At 47.2% G+C, this 20028-nt stretch overlaps 1 long non-coding RNA gene and 1 pseudogene across 1 annotated transcript in view; one reads left to right on the top strand and one right to left on the bottom strand.

Moving 5' to 3' along the window:
- The window catches only part of LOC141117090 (uncharacterized), a 79369-nt gene that overhangs the window by 48198 nt on the left and 11143 nt on the right, over window positions 1-20028 (top strand). Inside the window, exon 2 of the long non-coding RNA XR_012237099.1 lies at window positions 9311-9429. This is a non-coding gene — a long non-coding RNA (uncharacterized lncRNA). The remainder of the gene's footprint in view (window positions 1-9310; window positions 9430-20028) is intronic.
- LOC141117088 (serine protease inhibitor A6-like) overlaps window positions 11633-20028 on the bottom strand; it is a 50813-nt pseudogene continuing 42417 nt past the window's right edge.

Below are 20028 nucleotides of genomic sequence, written 5' to 3'. Positions count from 1 at the left end.
AGCCGGTGACTGGAGGGTGGGGGAGGGGGTGCAGTGTTGTCAGTGGTGTGTGGGGTGGTTAGTGTTGAGTGGCAGGCTGGTGGGCTGGAGCGATGGGATGGGGGGTCTGTGATCAGGTCTGTCTAGCCACCCCACCGACCGATGGAGCACCAGACGCCACTGCATACAATCAAGGTTACTTGATCTGGATAAGGATGGAGAGGGATACAAAGCGATCTCAGAGCGTTTAGACATCCAACAGTAGACAGTTAAACAAATTGTTTATAAATGGAGACAGTTTAGTACTGTAGATAGCGGCTACTCTTCCTAGAAGTGGGTGTCCAGCCAAGATGGCCCCCAAGGAAAAGAAGAACCCAAGTGTAACAGCTAAAGGCTTGAAGACATCACTGGAACTGGCAAACCTCTCTGCTCATGAGTCTCCATAATTAAATCTTTGATTAGGCGTGGTGTCCATGGCAGGAGAAAGCCACTGCTTTCCAAAAAAACATTGCTGGCCGCCTAAAGTTTGCCAAGGAGCACCTTGGCAAACTGCAACCACTGGTATCAACACCTGTGTCAGTGAGGCAGAATGGAGAGGTTCACAAGCTGTGAGCAAGGGTGGACTCTCTGGCAACTGAGACGCTTGTTGCTGAACTCCTGCGGCCAGTCCTGCACCCTGGAACAAGGAGGAACCCTAACCCCAGTATGAGATGGTGAGATTAGTGGTGAGCCTATCATGTGTTTTTTTTGTTTTTTTTGTTTTTTTTATACCAGAACTATGAACTGTTTGCTTTACTTTTACTGAGGAAAGTATGCCTGTTTTGGAGAAACCAATAAATTCTGTTTGCTTTTACAAGTGGCTGCTGGTGATCCCAGGACCCCATTAGCAGGGCTGGGACTAGGGGTGGGCGAGAGGGAAAGCTGCCCTGGGCACAATGGCTTGCTGTAGAGATGATTTGTCTTCCTTGTGTTACAATGCTGACAGGAGTAGTGACCTAGTGATTGCTGGGCGTTGGATCCCCTAAGCTTGTATATCATGACCGGGGGGGTGCAATTTGGAATCTTTGCCTGGGTGCTGGATGATCTTGTCCCGGCACTGCCCATTAGGGCCAGATTTAGCCTGTCTGATGTGGTGGTGCAGTAAAAAAATGTCAGGGAGCAGTGGATGTGAGGTCAGCAAGGCAGAGGACAGGGATCAGTAAAGCTGATGACAGGGATCAGCAGGGTGGAGAACAAGGCTCATCAGGGCAGAAGACAGCAGTCAATAAGGCAGAAAACAGGGGTCAGCAAGGCAATGTACAGGGGTCAGCAGGGCAGGATACAGGGGTCAGCAGGGCAGGATACAGGGGTCAGCAGGGCAGGATACAGGGGTCAGCAGGGCAGGATACAGGGGTCAGCAGGGCAGGATACAGGGGTCAGCAAGGCAATATGCAGGGGTCAGCAGGGCAATGTACAGGGGTCAGCAGGGCAATGTACAGGGGTCAGCAGGGAAGGATACAGGGGTCAGCAGGGCAGGATACAGGGGTCAGCAGGGCAGGATACAGGGGTTAGCAGGGCAGGATACAGGGGGTTAGCAGGGCAATGTACAGGGGTTAGCAGGCCAATGTGCAGGGGTCAGCAGGGCAATGTGCAGGGGTCAGCAGGGCAGGATACAGGGGTTAGCAGGGCAATGTGCAGGGGTCAGCAGGGCAGGATACAGGGGGTTAGTAGGGTAGAGGACAGGGGTCAGCAGAGAAGGGGACAGGGTCACTGATGCCAGATCACTCAGCAGAGCTCTTTCTTCCATCCCTGCAGTACACATTGCCTGGGCACTCAGCACATCTCCCTCTCTGCACACAGCACAAAGCTGAGATTCCCTTACATACACAGACTCGATCTGCACAGGGTGTAGCTGGCTGCTGCTGTGCTGCCATTCTATGCTTGGAGTTTAACAGATCAGAACTGCAGCAGCCAGCTACACACTGTACAGGTTGAGGCTGTGTCTGTAAAGGAATCCAATCCCCGCTATGTGTATAAATCCTTACCCCTAAAAAACAAAACAGCACTGATCAGCATGCTCACCCCTAAGCATAAATTCCCTCTACAAGAAAAAAATTCTTCCCAAACAAAAATGCAAAAATTCCCCCCTTCCCAGTACAAGCACAAATCTCTCCCACCCAAAAAAATCATCTCCCCCAAATCCCCCCTTCTAACACATCTTCTCCCCCAAATCCCCCACCCAGCACAAATCCTCACCCACCAAATCCCCCCTCCTTGCATAAATTCCTCAAATCTCCCTTCCTAGATTGACCCCCAAATCCCCCTCTTAGCCCAATTCCCAGCACAAATAGTTCCCCCATCTCAAACTCACAGGTGGGAAATCACTAGAGAACTGTACTGTGCTCTACCCCCTCCTATCAGAACAAAGATCCTCCATACAGCAGATGGCACAGGATCGCTCTCTGATTGGACTATACACGGCTTGATTACTCGCCTCCTATCTTCCCAAAGAAGAAAATGTGTGATAGGACCTTGTTGTCGGAAATTCCGACCGTGTGTAGGCTCCATCACACATTTTCCATCGGATTTTCCGACCCACAAAGTTTGAGAGCAGGATATAAAATTTTCCGACAACAAAATCCGTTGTCGGAAATTCCGATCGTGTGTACACAAATCCGACGGACAAAGTGCCACGCATGCTCAGAATAAATAAAGGGATGAAAGCTATTGGCCACTGCCCCGTTTATAGTCCCGACATACATGTTTTACGTCACCGCGTTTAGAACGATCGGATTTTCCGACAACTTTGTGTGACCATGTGTATGCAAGACAAGTTTGAGCCAACATCCGTCGGGAAAAAATCCTAGGATTTTGTTGTCGGAATGTCCGAACAAAGTCCGACCGTGTGTACGGGGCATTAGGGTCATAAAAGCTGAAAACTGGCTGGGAATGGCGACTCACAGAAGGTCCAATGAAGATCCCCCCCAGCTCTCTCACACTTTGAATGACAATTGAGCGGTCATGGAATACTGTACACATATGACATTTTTATCATTTTCTTCTCACAGATTTATTTTGGTGGTTTTTAATCACCTCTGGGGTTTTTTATTTTTTGCTAAAAAAAAATAAAAAAAAAGGGGACCAAAAATTTTGAAAACAAAAGTTTTTCTCTTAGTTTCTGTTAGAAAATGTTTTAAATAATCATTTTTCTCCTTCACTGATGAGGCTGCACTGATGGGCACTGATGAGGAGGCACTAATATGCAGCACTGATGAGCACTGATAGGTGGCACTGATGGGCCCTGATAGGCAGTACTTATGGGCACCGATAGGCGGCATGGATAGACATAGGTGAATAAGTATGTTGCGCTTAAATGAAATAAACAGTAAATAAATAATATAAACAAGTGAGTCCAAGAGTCACAAACGTCACACAATAGTGAAAGTTTGAATGTTGTGTCACCAACTTCCTCCACCTTATGCGACCACCACCAAAAAAATAGGATGTGCTCTTACCAAAGAGCGTTGACCACCTATTACGGGGGGGGTCAACATAGGCTTGTGTATCTGGAAAAACTCCACGTCTGTAAGGAGGTCCGCTCAACAGAAACTTCAAGCCACCACCGGGGAAAACATCAGGTTTCTTTTACTCCAACCGTGACATCAGGTCATATACCCCAAATGAGAGACAAATGGATAGGCATCACTCATGGGCACTGATTGGTAGCACTGATGGACACTGATGAGCAGGCACTGATGGGCACTAAGAAACTCCAATAGGGGGAATTGGCGCTGTTCAGAAAAATAAATAAATAAAAAATAAAAGATAGATAAATACAAATAAGGGGAGAATGTATGTACGTGGGATCGCACCAGAAATTGAATGAAATCCTATAAGGTGCTAAACCAAAACAATGTGTATGTCAAATCAACTATAATAAACAGATAGCACAAATGGTGTGTAAATTAATAGGCATATATGCACGTAACAATCATTGTGAAAAACCCAAAAAATTAATAATCAATAAAACGTGTAACACAGTGCATCAAATGACATCTAGTGATTCCTTCAGTCAGTGAATAAAAAGTCCCAAATATTAATAATAAGTGTATAAGTGAAAAACAACCAAAAATTATTTTGTTGATAGAAAAAAATGAGAAAAAAGTTTTTAAAAAAATATATATATATTGTGATAGAGTGTTCCATAAGTGACTGCAATGAAGTAGTGGTGTGCAACCAAATAGTTCAATATAAATCGTGGGAAAATGCTGTCACTGGTGTTCCCCGTCTTCTGTGGTGCCCCCTTGTGCCCTCACTCACCGGAAGGCCCAACCCCTGCAGGGGTACTAGGCATGTAGATACCAATCTAGTAGTGATGTTCCTCTCAGCGGTGCCCTTCTCTCCTGTCTCAGTATGCCACTGCTGTTTTCTTAGTAATCCCCACCGGCACGTATCCATAAATAATGAGCGAAGAGGAGCCCCCTTTAAATATGGAATAAACCAAGCTGATGTGCATTGGCTAGTTATGCTTCTGAGTACAATGCACACTTCCAGGAGGTGATGCTGTCAGTGGGATTTGAACTCATGGCTTGAACATTTGGGGGCAGCAGGGTATACCGCTATGCTACAGAGCTGAGCCTCTTCTCTCATTATTTATGGATACATGCCGGTGGGGATTACTAAGAAAACAGCAGTGGCATACTGAGACAGGAGAGAAGGGCACCGCTGAGAGGAACATCACTACTAGATTGGTATCTACATGCCTAGTACCCCTGCAGGGGTTGGGCCTTCCGGTGAGTGAGGACACAAGGGGGCACCACAGAAGACGGGGAACACCAGTGACATCATTTTCCCACGATTTATATTGAACTATTTGGTTGCACACCACTACTTCATTGCAGTCACTTATGGAACACTCTATCACAATATATAGATTTTTTTAAAACTTTTTTCTCATTTTTTTTCTATCAACAAATTAATTTTTGGTTGTTTTTCACTTATACACTTATTATTAATATTTGTTACTTTTTATTCACTGACTGAAGGAATCACTAGATGTCATTTGATGCACTGTGTTACACGTTTTATTGATTATTAATTTTTTGGGTTTTTCACAATGATAGTTACGTGCATATATGCCTATTATTTTACACACCATTTGTGCTATCTGTTTATTATAGTTGATTTGACATACACATTGTTTTGGTTTAGCACCTTATAGGATTTCATCCAATTTCTGGTGCGATCCCACGTACATACATTCTCCCCTTATTTGTATTTATCTATCTTTTATTTTTTATTTATTTATTTTTCTGAACAGCGTCAATTCTCCTTTTAGAGTTTCTTGTTTCTTGGATTTCACTTTTGTGATTTCCTTTTTAGGGGGGGCTGCAGTTCCTTTTATTCTTTAGTCCTAAGCGCGGAATAATTGATTTATATTTACTGATGGGCACTGAAAGGCAGTACTGATTGGCACCACTGCTGGGCACTGCCTGGCATCACTGCTGGGCACTGTTGGGGCTGCCCTGATGATCTGTACAGATCTCCTCTGTGAGGAAATGTAGCCGATTGGCTCTCCTAACACTCTGCCAGTGTGAGGAAAGGAAAGCTGACAACCGGCATTTCCTTGTTTACATGTGATCAGCTGTTATTGGACACCGCTGCTCACATGGGTAAAGAACTGCTAAGTGCCGAAACGCGTCAGTTGTCACATTTTAATGGTCATGTTATAATAAAAGATTACAGAAGAATTTCCAGAGTTGCCGGCGTTTCGTTTTTTATTCTCAAGTATCTTAGTTGGATGGAAGGAGGACTGTCAGGTCACCTTCAGGCTAGGTGACAGATGCACACCGTTGGGATCAGGAGTGCACCGCAAGGTAGTGGACCCTACGGCTGACTGCTGCGGATGGGAGTCAGGGTGGCAAGGAAGGCAGGGCCGCTGGAACCCCAACACGGATCCCACCGGGGGTTAGAGTGCAAGATTCCCTGGGGTGCGGAGTCTGAGAGCCAGCAGGTGTTCACCAGAGCCTCTAGTGGTGTGGATGGACTGGGCTGTAACTGGCTCCAGGTTGCGACCCCCAGGGTCCCCCAGCTCACACCCACAGGCAACAGGAGTATAGGGTTAGTAAGGGAATAAGCCAAGCTCAGGGCCACAAGCAGACAAGGACAACAGAGTTCACGCCAAGGTTCAGGGTCACAGGCAAACAGGAATAGTCGGGGACACGCAAAAGGTCAGGATCACAAGCAGAGAGGAATAGTTGAGAACATGCCAAGGTCGGTAACAGAAACAAACGTAGAGCACACGGCAGGCAGGAACAGGAAGCCAAACCACACAAAGGCTAACACACAATGGTTGATCAGCACTGCTGGCTTGCAGTTCACAGGTTAATATAGGGTTTACCTGATAGGGCCTGGGGTGGGGCCATGCTTAGAGGAGAGGCTATAAAACCAGCCAGGTGTGAGTGGCTGGCCTCTTAGTCTGAACACATGAGGAGAAGGTAAGCTGACAGAGAAAGATTACTGCATAACCATGACAAGGACATCCCAAGCTTGAGCACCTGGAGTAGGTATATCGGTCTTCTATTATCTCACCAAAGGCTTCACAGTCAAAGCGGTGCTTCTCTTGTATTCAGGGGGATCATGTTGGTTTGCCCCCCCCAAAAAAAAAATGAGAACCAGCCGCCACTGGTATGGAGTCCAGTCTGTATTTATGTGTATATGTACAATTTTTATAGTGGGACCTTTTTTTAACCACTTGACCTCCAGAAGGTTTTATCCCCTTCATGACCAGACCATTTAATCGCTATTCAGCACTGTGATACTTGTAATTGCGCGGTCATGCAACACTGTACCCAAATTATGTTTACATCATTTTTTTTCACACAAATAGAACTTTCTTTTGGTGGTATTTGATCACCACTGGGGTTTTTTATTTTTTATTATAGAAATAGAAAAAGACTGAACAATTTGAAAAAAGCAATATATATTCTGCTAAGTCTTTGGTAAAACAAAAATCCCAATAAATGAATATTAATTGGTTTGTGTGAAATTTCTATCATCTACAAACTATAGTATATTCTGTATACTGGAATTTATACAGATTTTCAGCAGCTCTGACTTTCTGACTGCCTATCACATTTCTTGAGGCACAAAAATGTTAGGACATTAAACCCCCCCAAATGATCCCTTTTTGAAAAGTAGACACCCCAAGGTATTTGCTGAGAGGCATGTTGTGGGGAAAAATAAAATCTTCCATAAACTCAAGTTTTCGGAAAATGCTAAAAAATAATATTTTTCCTTTATTTTCTTACAAAGTCGTCAACCTAATGAGATATTTCTCACACACCTCATGGGTATACATTGGCATTACACCCCAAAACTCATTCTGCTACTTCCCCTGAGTATGGGAATACCACGTGTGAGACTTTTTTGGGGCCTAGCTATGTACGGGCTCCCAAAATCCAAGGAACACTGTGACAGACCTAGCCGGGACAGAGGCTTTTGGCGGGGACTGAATGCCAGCCTCTTGCTGACTGATTATGGGCCCTGGCATTTGGGGGAACGGTGCTCATTGTGAGCTGTATGACTGGGGACCCTGGAAGTAATATTACTTTGGATTCAAGTCCATGTCCCCCCCAAAACACAAAATTCTGGGAACCCCGAATGTGCCATATTATAGATAGTGACTGCTTCACAATGTTGTGTGTATATATTGTGTGTTGTCTCGTTGTGTTGTGTACTATTTGCTGTGCTGGTTTGTGGTGGGCCTGTATTCCAATGTTCTATTGTGTCTGTCTGCCTTGGATATCACAGGACGTGTATCTCTATGGAGGGAGGGGGGATTCCCCCAGCAGCCCCCCTGCTGATAAGACTGTGTACTGATGAGAAGTTTGAACACACCTGACCTGTGTGTCTATTGTCATTGGACAGTTTAACCCACCCGGTTTTCCAAGGGTGGGGGAGGGGAAAGAGTCTCTGGGTTATTTTATCTGTTGTGTCCATGTGTGAAAATAAAGAAGTTGATTCCTGTTTGACCCTCAAGACAGAGCATCTTGTCTCATATTTGGGGGGAGAGTTATTCGTATGGGTTCCTTGTTCGTCTGATAGGAGTGTTCGGTAGCTGCCTTTTGCGTTCGGAAATGGAATGTCTTAAACGGCTTTAACCCCTTTTATACTCGGGGTGTCGTTACAAGCACCTTCGGGCTTTCAAGGGGCGTTACTTTTCCATTTGATTTCCTGACTACCTATCACAGTTTTGGAGGCCCTTAAATTCCAGGATAGTACGAACACCCCCCAAATGACCCCTTTTTGGAAAGTAGACACTCCAAGAGGCATGGCCAGTGTTTTGCAGATCTCATTTTGTTACAAGGTTTTGAAATATGAAAAGAAGATAAAATTACGTTTTGATTTTCTTTCTTCATTTTCCAATTGGCTCCCACTGCTGTCAATTACAGCCAGCCAATGAGGATCAAGCAGGGGGGCAGGTCTGAGGCAGGCTCTGTTTGTCTTATAGACAGACAGAGGCGGCTTGGGAGAAAGCACACACAAGTGCCCCCGAAGCAAGCTGCTTTCTCTGGGGGCACTCAGCAGGGTGAGAGGTCAGGAGCACCAGCTGGGGACCCGAGAAGAGGAGGATCGGGGTTGTTCTGTACAAAACCAATACACAGAGCAGGTAAGTATAACATGTTTCTTATAAAAAATGAAATATAAAATGATCCTTTGATATCACTTTACCTGAGTGCCTAACAAGTGTAATGTGTGTAATATTTTGCTCACAGATCTAGCTGTTTTTTTTTTTTTCTCCCTGCTTTTCAGGGAGAAAAAACAGCCAGATCACTATTCTGTGTACAAAGTTCTGTGTGTTTGCAAACACAGAAAACTCTGTGCTGTGATTGGCCACAGCTGATCAGCAGGTATTTAGCCAAAACCTATTGGCTGAAACCTGCTAACAAACGTGTGCTGTGTCCAATCACAGCACGGGTCAGCAGGGGGCGAGTATAACCCAGAAGTAGGTGGTGACATATGGGTACGTTGCCTAGTCTGCAGCTGCCGCCCAGTGGCAGTAAATCTACTGTGAGGGGCAACAAGCAGTTAAGCCCACTGACACCAACTGACACCGACACTAAATTTACATTTAGAAATGTTTTTTTTTTATCCCACCTTAAATACTCGGCCCTGACCTTTGACCCCAACGTTTTGGCTTTGACTATGACCTTTGATCCCCACACTGACCCTGTCACTGACCTCCATCACACCCTGATGTAGATTTTTTTATCACACACTGTTCTTTATTCAAATTTTTCTCCTCCAGCAAAGAGAAAAAGTATAAAATGTTCCATTTTCTCCATTCAAGAGGAGAAAAAAGAAAACCCAGAGAGGATTGTATAGAGACTGATCACTGCGATTCAGCTGCAGCCCTGATCCGGGTAAAACCACCTGATGTCCAAGATCTTTATATATCTACACTTAGCGGTGAGTACAGGAAATACCAGAAAATATATTATCTTTTTTGTGTTCTAAATTTCATGATTGTATTTCACTGCAGCCCTTTGCTAGTCTTTATCTAGCCCTTGGAGCAACATTCCTCCCACTGATACCAATGATGGGGCACTATTCCTCCCACTGATACCAATGATGGGGCACTATTCCTCCCACTGATACCAATGATGGGGCACTATTCCTCCCACTGACACCAATGATGGGACACTATTCCTCCCACTGACACCAATGATGGGGCACTATTCCTCCCACTGACACCAATGATGGGGCACTATTCCTCTCACTGATACCCAGTGGCGGCCCGTGCATTGTGGGTGCACAGGCGCCGCCCCCCCATCCCTGCTGCCGCCTCCCTATCTATGTGCCCGGCCCCTTTCAGGATGCCGGATGCATGGACTCCTATAGTGGGGGCAGGAGGGGGTGTATTTTTTTTTTGAAGCACCTGATTAGAACCAGAGGCTCTAATAGTCTTCAAAAACGGGTGGGCTCGGGGCGTCCCGTGATCCATATGTAGGGGGGTGGTGCTGTTAGCGGGGTGTCCGGGGGAGTATTGTCATGCAGTCAGTGTGTCAGTGTCTGTGGTGATGATCTATATACCATATATGTAATGCTGAGCTGTATACTCCTAACACTATGGATGGAAGCAAGTGGATACAAGGGATGGAGTGGGTGGATTCTATAAGGGGCGGGGCTTATGGGAAGTGGGAGGGGTCAAAAAGGAAGGGTGGGATCTGGTGCCTCCCCATCCTAAAACTTTACCAGCTGCCACTGCTGATACCAATGAGGGGACACTATTCCTCCATCTGATACCAATCATGGGGCACTATTCCTCCATCTAATACCAATGATGGGGCACTATTCCTCTCACTGATACCAATGATGGGGCACTATTCCTTCCACTAATACCAATGATGGAGTACTTTTTCTCTCACTGATACCAATGATGGGGCACTATTCCTCTCACTGATACCAATGATGGGGCACTATTCCTCTCACTGACTCCAATGATGGTGCACTATTCCTCTCACTGACTCCAATGATGGGGCACTATTCCTCCCACTGATACCAATGATGGGGCACTATTCCTCCCACTGATACCAATGATGGGGCACTATTCCTCTCACTGATACCAATGATGGGGCATTATTCCTCTCACTGACTCCAATGATGGGGCACTATTCGTCTCACTGACTCCAATGATGGGGCACTATTCCTCCCACTGATACCAATGATGGGGCACTATTCCTCCCACTGAGACCAATGATGGGGCACTATTCCTCCCACTGAGACCAATGATGGGCACTATTCCTCCCACTGAGACCAATGATGGGGCACTATTCCTCCCACTGAGACCAATGATGGGACATTATTCCTACCACTGATACCAATGATGGGACACTATTTCTCCCACTGATACCAATGATGGGGCACTATTCCTCCCACTGACAACAATGATGGGGCACTATTCCTCTCACTGACACCAATGATGGGGCACTATTCCTACCACTGACACCAATGATGGGGCACTATTCCTCTCACTGATACCAATGATGGGGCACTATTCCTACCACTGACACCAATGATGGGGCACTATTCCTCTCACTGACACCAATGATGGGGCACTATTCCTACCACTGACACCAATGATGGGGCACTATTCCTCTCACTGATACCAATGATGGGGCACTATTCCTACCACTGACACCAATGATGGGGCACTATTCCTCTCACTGATACCAATGATGGGGCACTATTCCTCTCACTGATAGCAATGATGGGGCACTATTCCTCTCACTGATACCAATGATGGGGCACTATTCCTCCCTCTGACACCAATGATGGGGCACTTTTCCTCCCACTGATACCAATGATGGGGCACTATTCCTACCACTGACACCAATGATGGGGCACTATTCCTCCCACTGACACCAATGATGGGGCACTTTTCCTCCCACTGATCCCAATGATGGGGCACTATTCCTCCATATACTGACCACAGGCTCTATGTAACTGAGGCAATGTTTATTCTCACTGATGCCAGGTCCGGGGTATTTTCTACCCTCACTGGGCACAGTCCGGCCCTCCTAAAGTCTGAAGGACAGTAAACTGGCCCTATGAAAAGTTTGGAGACCCCTCTGGTCTAAATATCTGACAAACCATCCGGAGAATGTACGGCTTTTATTCATCAAGTTTTATTTAATCCTCCGGAATGTTACATTGTGGCAGAGATGGGAACATTGAGGATTATTTCTCTGTAGGGTTGGTGATCTTCCCCATGAAAAGAATGCTTCCTTGCAGAATGACGAAAATAGGTGGCTCATTAATTATTATCTCTGTGGGAGGTCTAGCTGTCTCCACGGCGGTGGCTGCGGCGGCCTCTGTCCCTCCTTCATCCACACGTATGACGGCCTGGTGTACGGCCTGAAATATAATAACAGACATGAGAAGATCAGCAAATAATCAGCAAACACAACCTGCTCATCTCTGACTCTATAAGATGATTGGTGTCGGGGGATGGGATTTATAATCAGTACAAGAAAAGACCAAGAAACATTCTATATATACAATTATCTTTGTGGGTTTTTTCTAATTATTTTCTCCAGTTCCTTTGCTGACTGTTGGCTAGACCCGAGTTTACCAACCAGAGAGCCCCGGAACCCTGAAGTGCCATCTCGGTTCTTCTGGGGTGCCATGACACCCGGTTTGCCCCGGATCAATGCCGTGACTTGCCATGGCATGGACAGGTCAGCCGCCAGCACCATACAACAATAGTGCCAGGAGGCATGGCCCCATTTGTTGGTATGATGATGGCAGCGGGCTCACCTGTACCATGGCAATGCATGGCTCTGATCCAAGGCAGATTGTCCGCAGCATTTAAAGTGTTTGTTACCCCAACACTTCATATTCCTGATATGTGTCTGCTGTACCATGTACTTGTATGAGAAAGTCTCCTGTTCTCTTTGTATTGCTTCCTTTGTGTGAAATCCCTGGTGTTCCCGCCAGTCCCTCTGCTTTACTATTAAATACTGACCACACTAAGCAGGAGAGCACACCATGGGCAGTACTGGGAACTCAGCTTGCTCTCCTCCAATGATCAGACTTGTCCTGACACCCCCCACTTTACAGCCATTCACTAGGAAGCTCAGTGTGCTGCTGCTTCTCCTCCCCAGCTCTTATGCAGCTGAGAACAGAGGGAATGTGATCACTATACACAAATGTTTTTCCTTTCATTTCTATTTTAAACTGAATGGGTTGTTTTACATGATTCTGTTATCCTGACTGGGCGTCATATGACCTCCAGCAGGAGAAGCTGCGATCTTGTGCCCCCGGGGGTGCACAGCATGGTGATTGGTGGTGTGGGGTGTCAGTCTGACACAATGCATCTCTGATCTAGGTAAAGAGTCTATGATGGAGGCTCTTTACCATGTGATCTTCTGTGTCCAATCACAGCTGATCATGGTCTAAAGAGGAAAAGCCATGTATCGGCTATTCCTCCACTCTAGGGATAAGCCGAACACCCCCCGGTTCGGTTCGCACCAGAACCTGCGAACGGACCGAAAGTTCGCACGAACGTTAGAACCCCATTGACGTCTATGGGACTCGAACGTTCGAAATCAAAAGTGCTCATTTTAAAGGCTAATTTGCATGGTATTGTCCTAAAAAGGGTTTGGGGACCCGGGTCCTACCCCAGGGGACATGTATCAATGCAAAAAAAACTTTTAAAAACGGACGTTTTTTCGGGAGCAGTGATTTTAATGATGCTTAAAGTAAAAAAAAAAAAAAGTGAAATATTCCTTTAAATATCGTACCTGGGGGGTGTCTATAGTATGCCTGTAAAGTGACGCGTGTTTCCCGTGTTTAGAACAGTCCCTGCACCAAATGTAATTTTTAAAGGAAAAAATCTCATTTAAAACTGCTTGCGGGTTTAATGTCATGTCGGGTCCTGGCAATATGGATGAAAATCAGTGAGACAAACGGCATGGGTACCCCCCAGTCCATTACCAGGCCCTTTGGGTCTTGTATGGATATTAAGGGGAACCCCGCACCCAAATTAAAATAAGGAAAGGTTACATAGTTACATAGTTACATAGTAGGTGAGGTTGAAAAAAGACAGTGTCAGTATTGCATTGTATATCCCTGTATGTTGTGGTCATTCAGGTGATTATCTAATAGTTTCTTGAAGCTATCAATGCTCCCCGCTGAGACCACCGCCTGTGGAAGGGAATTCCACATCCTTGCCGCTCTTACAGTAAAGAACCCTCTACGTAGTTTAAGATTAAACCTCTTTTCTTCTAATTTTAATGAGTGGCCACGAGTCTTGGTAAACTCTCTTCTGCGAAAAAGTTTTATCCCTATTGAGGGGTCACCAGTCCGGTATTTGTAAATTGAAATCATATCCCCTCTCAAGCGTCTCTTCTCCAGAGAGAATAAGTTCAGTGCTCACAACCTTTCCTCATAACTAAGATCCTCCAGACCCTTTATTAGCTTTGTTGCCCTTCTTTGTACTCGCTCCATTTCCAGTACATCCTTCCTGAGGACTGGTGCCCAGAACTGGACCGCATACTCTAGGTGCGGCCGGACCAGAGTCTTGTAGAGCGGGAGAATTATCGTTTTATCTCTGGAGTTGATCCCCCTTTTAATGCATGCCAATATTCTGTTTGCTTTGTTAGCAGCAGCTTGGCATTGCCTGCCATTGCTGAGCCTATCAGGTGTGGGGCCACCAGGCCCTATATACTCTGAACAGCAGTATACAGGCTGTAGGTTTGTTGTTAAGTAGAATCTCTTTGTAATTTTGAACGGGTACATTTTTAACGTGTTTAGCTCCAGCCAAAAAATCTTTTTTAAGCTTTTTGGAAAACATAGGGAAGGGTTATCACCCCTGTGACATTTGTTTTGCTGTCTTTCCCCCTCTTCAGAAGATTTCACCTCACTTTTTGTCCCAATGGATTGGAAAGCATCAGTGGAAAGGAGAAATGTTTTTCCCATATTAACTCTTACAGGAGAGAATTTCCCTTCCTAGGGGTAGATTTCACTTCCTGTTGTCTCCTTCCGTTTGCAAGTAGGAGTCGTTTGTAAGTTAGTTGTCTGAAAGTAGGGTCCTGCCCTATATACTCAGCAGAAATTTGGGCCTTAGGTGTTGCTGTGGCCACAACACTGTAAGCCCTCACAGGGCTCTGCTGTGAAATATTAAATCAAGAATTGTAATTACATGCCCCTGTTGAACAGGAGCTGAAAAATTAGGCCTTAGGCACTGGTGCTGGTGCCACAACACTGCAACCCCTCACAGACACTCTAGTTGGAATGCAGGAACGAGCCCTGCTGCAAAGTATTACATCAAAAATCGTAATTACACGCCCCTGTTAAACAGGGGCTGAAAAATTGTGCCTTAGGCACTGGTGGTGGCACCCAGAACCAAAAATGTTCTTACAAGCTATCAGCGTGATGATTGAGGAGGAAGAGGATAATTACTCAGGGATAGTCACTCAGCATCAGCATAGGCAGTCTTTGAAGGGATCTGAGATTTCAAAAAAAATTATTCGGTTACATCAGCATCAGGTGCTTGGTAGCTGGTGGTGATCCAAGACTCATTCATTTTTATGAAGGTCAGTCGATCGACCGAGTCAGTGGACAGACGCACCCTGTGATCGGTTACCACGCCTCCAGCAGCACTGAATGTGCGTTCCGAAAGAACGCTGGATGCAGGACAGGCCAGTAGCTCAATTGCATACTGTGCAAGCTCTGGCCAGTGATCCATCCTCAAGACCCAGTAACCCAGAGGATTTTCGGTGGGAAAGGTGTCCAAGTCTGATCTTGCCCCTAGGTATTCCTGCACCATGTAAAACCGACGCTGGCGATGGTTGCTGGAACCGATCATACCTTGGGGCTGCGGACCAAAAAATTGTCTGAACGCATCGGTCAGACGGCCACCTTCTCCACCGCTCCTTCTTTGACTGACCGAAGCCTCAGCAACACGTTGTCCAGAAACAGGAGTTTGTAACCTCCCAGTCTCTGGGAACGCGTTGCACAGACCTTTCTGCAAGGCCTCCCGAAGATGTTTCATCCTCTGCTCCCTCTGCGATGGCAAGATAAGGTCCGCAACCTTACCCTTGTAACGTGGATCAAGGAGGGTTGCCAGCCAGTATTGGTCCTTCTCCTTGATACTACGAATACGAGGATCCTTACACAGGCTTTGCAGGATCAGGGAGGCCATGCAGCGTAGGTTTGCTGAGGCATTCGGTCCGGAGTCCTCTGGGTCACTAAGGACGACATGGTCCGCAGCCACCTCCTCCCAGCCACGTACAAGTCCATGTTTTTCTTGGGACTGATCCCTTAAAGACTGCTGCTGATGCTGAGTGCCAGGCTCCACCTCCATACTGACACAATCTTCCTCCTCCTCCTCCTCCTCTTCATCCTCGTCCTCTTCCTGTGTGATCGGCGGGCACGCAGGAACACTGTCTGGATAAAGGGGGCCTTGAGAGCTAAGGAAGTCCTCCTCTTCCTGCCTCTGTTCTGTCTCAAGTGCCCTGTCCATTATTCCACGCAGCGTGTGCTCCAACAGGTGGACAAGGGGGACAGTGTCACTGATGCATGCACTGTCACTGCTCACCATCCTCGTGGCCTCCTCAAATGGTGACAGGACAGTGCATGCATCCCTGATCATGGCCCACTGGCGTGGGGAAAAAAAAACAAGCTCCCCTGACCCTGTCCTGGTGCCATAGTCGCACAGGTACTCATTGATGGCCCTCTGCTGCGTGTGCAGCCGCTGCAGCATGGCCAACGTTGAGTTCCACCTGGTGGGCATGTCACAGATTAGGCGGTTCTTGGGCAGGTTAAACTCCTTTTGGAGGTCCGTCAGCCGAGCACTGGCATTATATGACCGGCGGAAATGCACACAGACTTTCCTGGCCTGCCTCAGGACATCCTGTAAGCCCGGGTACCTGCCCAAGAACCGCTGCACCACCAAGTTAAGGACGTGAGCCAAACAGGGCACATGGGTCATTTGTCCCTGTCGGAGGGCAGAGAGGAGGTTGGTGCCATTGTCGCAAACCACCATTCCTGCCTTAAGTTGGCGTGGCGTCAACCACCTCTGAACCTGCCCCTGCAGAGCTGACAGAACCTCTGCCCCAGTGTGGCTCCTGTCCCCCAAGCACACCAGCTCAAGCACCGCATGGCATCTTTTGGCCTGCGTACTTGCGTAGCCCCTTGAACGACTACGGAGCACCGCTGGTTCCGAGGAAGAGGCCATGGAGGAAGAAGAAGAGGAGGGGGTGGAGGAGAGAGGTGTGTCACAATCATTAGCATTTTGGAGGTGTGGTGGCGGAACATCCTCCAACACTACTGCACCTTGTCCTGCATCCTTCCCAGCTGCCAGCAGAGTCACCCAATGCGCCGTGAAACTTAGGTAACGTCCCTGTCCATGCCTGCTGGACCATGAGTCAGCGGTAATATGCACCTTACCGCTGACCGCCCTGTCCAGCGAGGCATGGACATTGCCTTCCACATGCTGGTAGAGAGCCGGAATCACCTTCCGTGAGAAAAAGTGGCGTTTGGGTACCTGCCACTGAGGAACCGCACATTCCACAAACTCACGGAAGGGGGCAGAGTCTACCAACTGAAAAGGCAGCAGTTGAAGTGCTAGCAATTTTGCCAAGCTAGCATTCAACCGCTGGGCATGTGGATGGCTGGGAGCAAACTTCTTTCGGCGGTGCAGCAGCTGGGGCAGGGAAATTTGCCTGGTACAACCTGACGTCGGTGTACCAAAATCAGATTGCCCACAAGTACGTGGCTGTGACACACCTAATTCTACACCTTCATTCCTCTCAGTGCAGGTCTCAGAGAGGACTGAAGGTCTAGTGGGGTTGGAAATCTCAGCTGATGAGGAGCAAGCAGAGGTCCTCTTTGTTCTTTGGTGTGGGTCTTTTAGATACGCTTGCCAACGAACTGCATGGCAGGTCAACATATGTCTGGTCAAGCATGTGGTACCCAAGCGGGAGATGTTTTGGCCACGCGAGATACGCTTGAGACATATGTTGCAAATAGCAGCGGTGCGATCTGATGCACTCGTCTCAAAAAAGGCCCACACCAAAGAACTTTTTGAATAACGCGCAGAGACTGCAGCGCCCTGCACATGTGGAGCTTTGGGGTGTGATGCAGTCAATGTGCTGCCCTTAGGCTGGCCCCTGGAGGGCATCCTGCCTCATTGGTGATGTGCCGCCTCCTCCTCCTCCTCCTCCTCCTCTCTCCTATCAGGCACCCACGTTGAGTCAGTGACCTCATCATCCCCTCCCTCCTCATCACTGGAGCAAACCTGGCAGTATGCTGCAGCAGGGGGAGCATGACTGCCAGATTGCTGTCCTTCTTGGGCACCCCCTCTGTCCGTGCTCGTGTTACTGCCTTCATCGAGCTCAGTATCATCATCAGAGCCTTCCAAACGCTGGGCATCCTCCTGGAGCATGTACCCAACACTGTGGTCAAACAGTTCGAGGGACTCCTCAGGAGGACATGGTGGAAGGAGTCACTGATGACATTGAGCCAAGGGAAGAGGCCGCTGCTTTGCCAGACAAAGTACCCTGGGCATGGGTGAGAGAGGATGAGGAGGATGAGGACGGCTTGGTCATCCACTTGACCAAGTCTTCCGCATGTTGCGGCTCAACATGGCCAGCTGCCGAAAAAAAGGCCAAGCGTGTCCCATGGCCACGTGCTGATGAGGATGCACCGTCTCCACGACCAGCACTAGACACAGAGCCTGCTTGCCCTCTCTTATTGGCTTGTGACTGTCTGCCTCTCCTTCTTGGCCTTCCAGACATACTAATGGCCTGTAGCTGCACTAAGCTGGGATATATATATATATATATATATATATATATATATATATATATGTATGTATGTACTGATACTGCAGCTAGCAAAATCAGCTGCCTGCCTGTAGTATGAGAACACCACCAACCTTCTACAGGTAGCTTTAGCTGAACACTGTGAGGTGGACGCACCCCACTAACTTGTAGGTTTAGCTGAACACTGTGAGCAGGATGCACTGCACTAACTGTAAATAGTCTAGCTGCCTGACTGTGGTACTAATAGGATCAAAAGAACACCAGCAATTTTCTTCAGGTAGCTGTATTTACTGTAACAAGACAAGCCTGCCTGTCAGTAAGAAGATAACAGAAACGGATCTAGCTGAACACTGTGAGGTGGACGCACCCCACTAGCTTGTAGGTTTAGCTGAACACTGTGAGGTGGACGCACCCCACTAACTTGTAGGTTTAGCAGAACACTGTGGGCAGGACGCACTGCACTAACTGTAAATAGTCTAGCTGCCTGACTGTGGTACTAATAGGATCAAAAGAACACCAGTTATTTTCTTTAAAATACTGTAACAAGACAAGCCTGCCTGTCAGTAGGAATATAACAGGAACGGATCTAGCTGAACACTGTGAGCAGGACGCACTGCACTAAATGTAAATAGTCTAGAAGATAACAGGAACGGATCTAGCTAAACTGAATACAGTGTATATATATATATATATATATATATATATATATATATATATATATATATATATATATGCAACACCTGGGATGCATATATATACACAATACACTTTAAGTGCAGCTAACTGACTGACTGTCCTGCCTAATCTAGCTAACTCAAATGAAATGACACTGTCTCTCTCTCTCTCTAAGCACACCGGAACACACTGCACAGGGCCGCCGTGCAGGCGGCCTTATATAGTGTGGGGCGTGTACTAAATCCCCTGAGCCATAATTGGCCAAAGCCTCCTTGGCTTTGGCCAATTATGGCTCTCTGTTAAGGCGGCGCTGTGATTGGCCAAGCATGCGGGTCATAGTGCATGCTTGGCCAATCATCAGCAAGCAATGCACTGCGATGCCGCAGTGAATTATGGGCCGTGACGCGCCACACGAATTTGGCGCGAACGGCCCATATCGTTCGCAATTCGGCGAACGATCGAACAGCCGATGTTCGAGTCGAACATGGGTTAGACTCGAACACGAAGCTCATCCCTACTCCACTCGCACTGATAGGCACAAGTAGAGGAGAGCCAATCGGCTGCTCTCCTGACAGGGGGGGTGCTGATTGATTATCAGTGCAGCCCCCCCAAGGATGCCCACCCAGGATCACAAGGGATGCCCACCCATGACCACCAGCTAAGCCCACTAGATCCCACAAGGGATGTCAATCAATGCCCATTAGGGGTGGCACTCTGTGCCCATTGGTGATGCCTGCCAGTGCCTCCTAATGAGTGCTGCCTATCAGTGCCATCTATCAATGCTGCCCATCAGTGCCCATCAGTGCCCATCCATGCCGCCTATAAGTGCCCTCCAGTGCCACCTATCAGTGCCCATCAGTGCTGCCTATCAGTGCCTATCATAGTTACATAGTGACATAGTAGGTGAGGTTGAAAAAAGACACAAGTCCATCAAGTCCAACCTATGTGTGTGATTATGTGTCAGTATTACATTGTATATCCCTGTATGTTGTGGTCATTCAGGTGATTATCTAATAGTTTCTTGAACCTATCAATGCTCCCCGCTGAGACCACCGCCTGTGGA

Source organism: Aquarana catesbeiana, linkage group LG13 (assembly GCF_042186555.1).
Source record: "Aquarana catesbeiana isolate 2022-GZ linkage group LG13, ASM4218655v1, whole genome shotgun sequence".
In the NCBI taxonomy this organism is placed as follows: Eukaryota; Metazoa; Chordata; class Amphibia; order Anura; family Ranidae; genus Aquarana; species Aquarana catesbeiana.
This window is presented reverse-complemented; position numbering and strand designations above follow the sequence as displayed.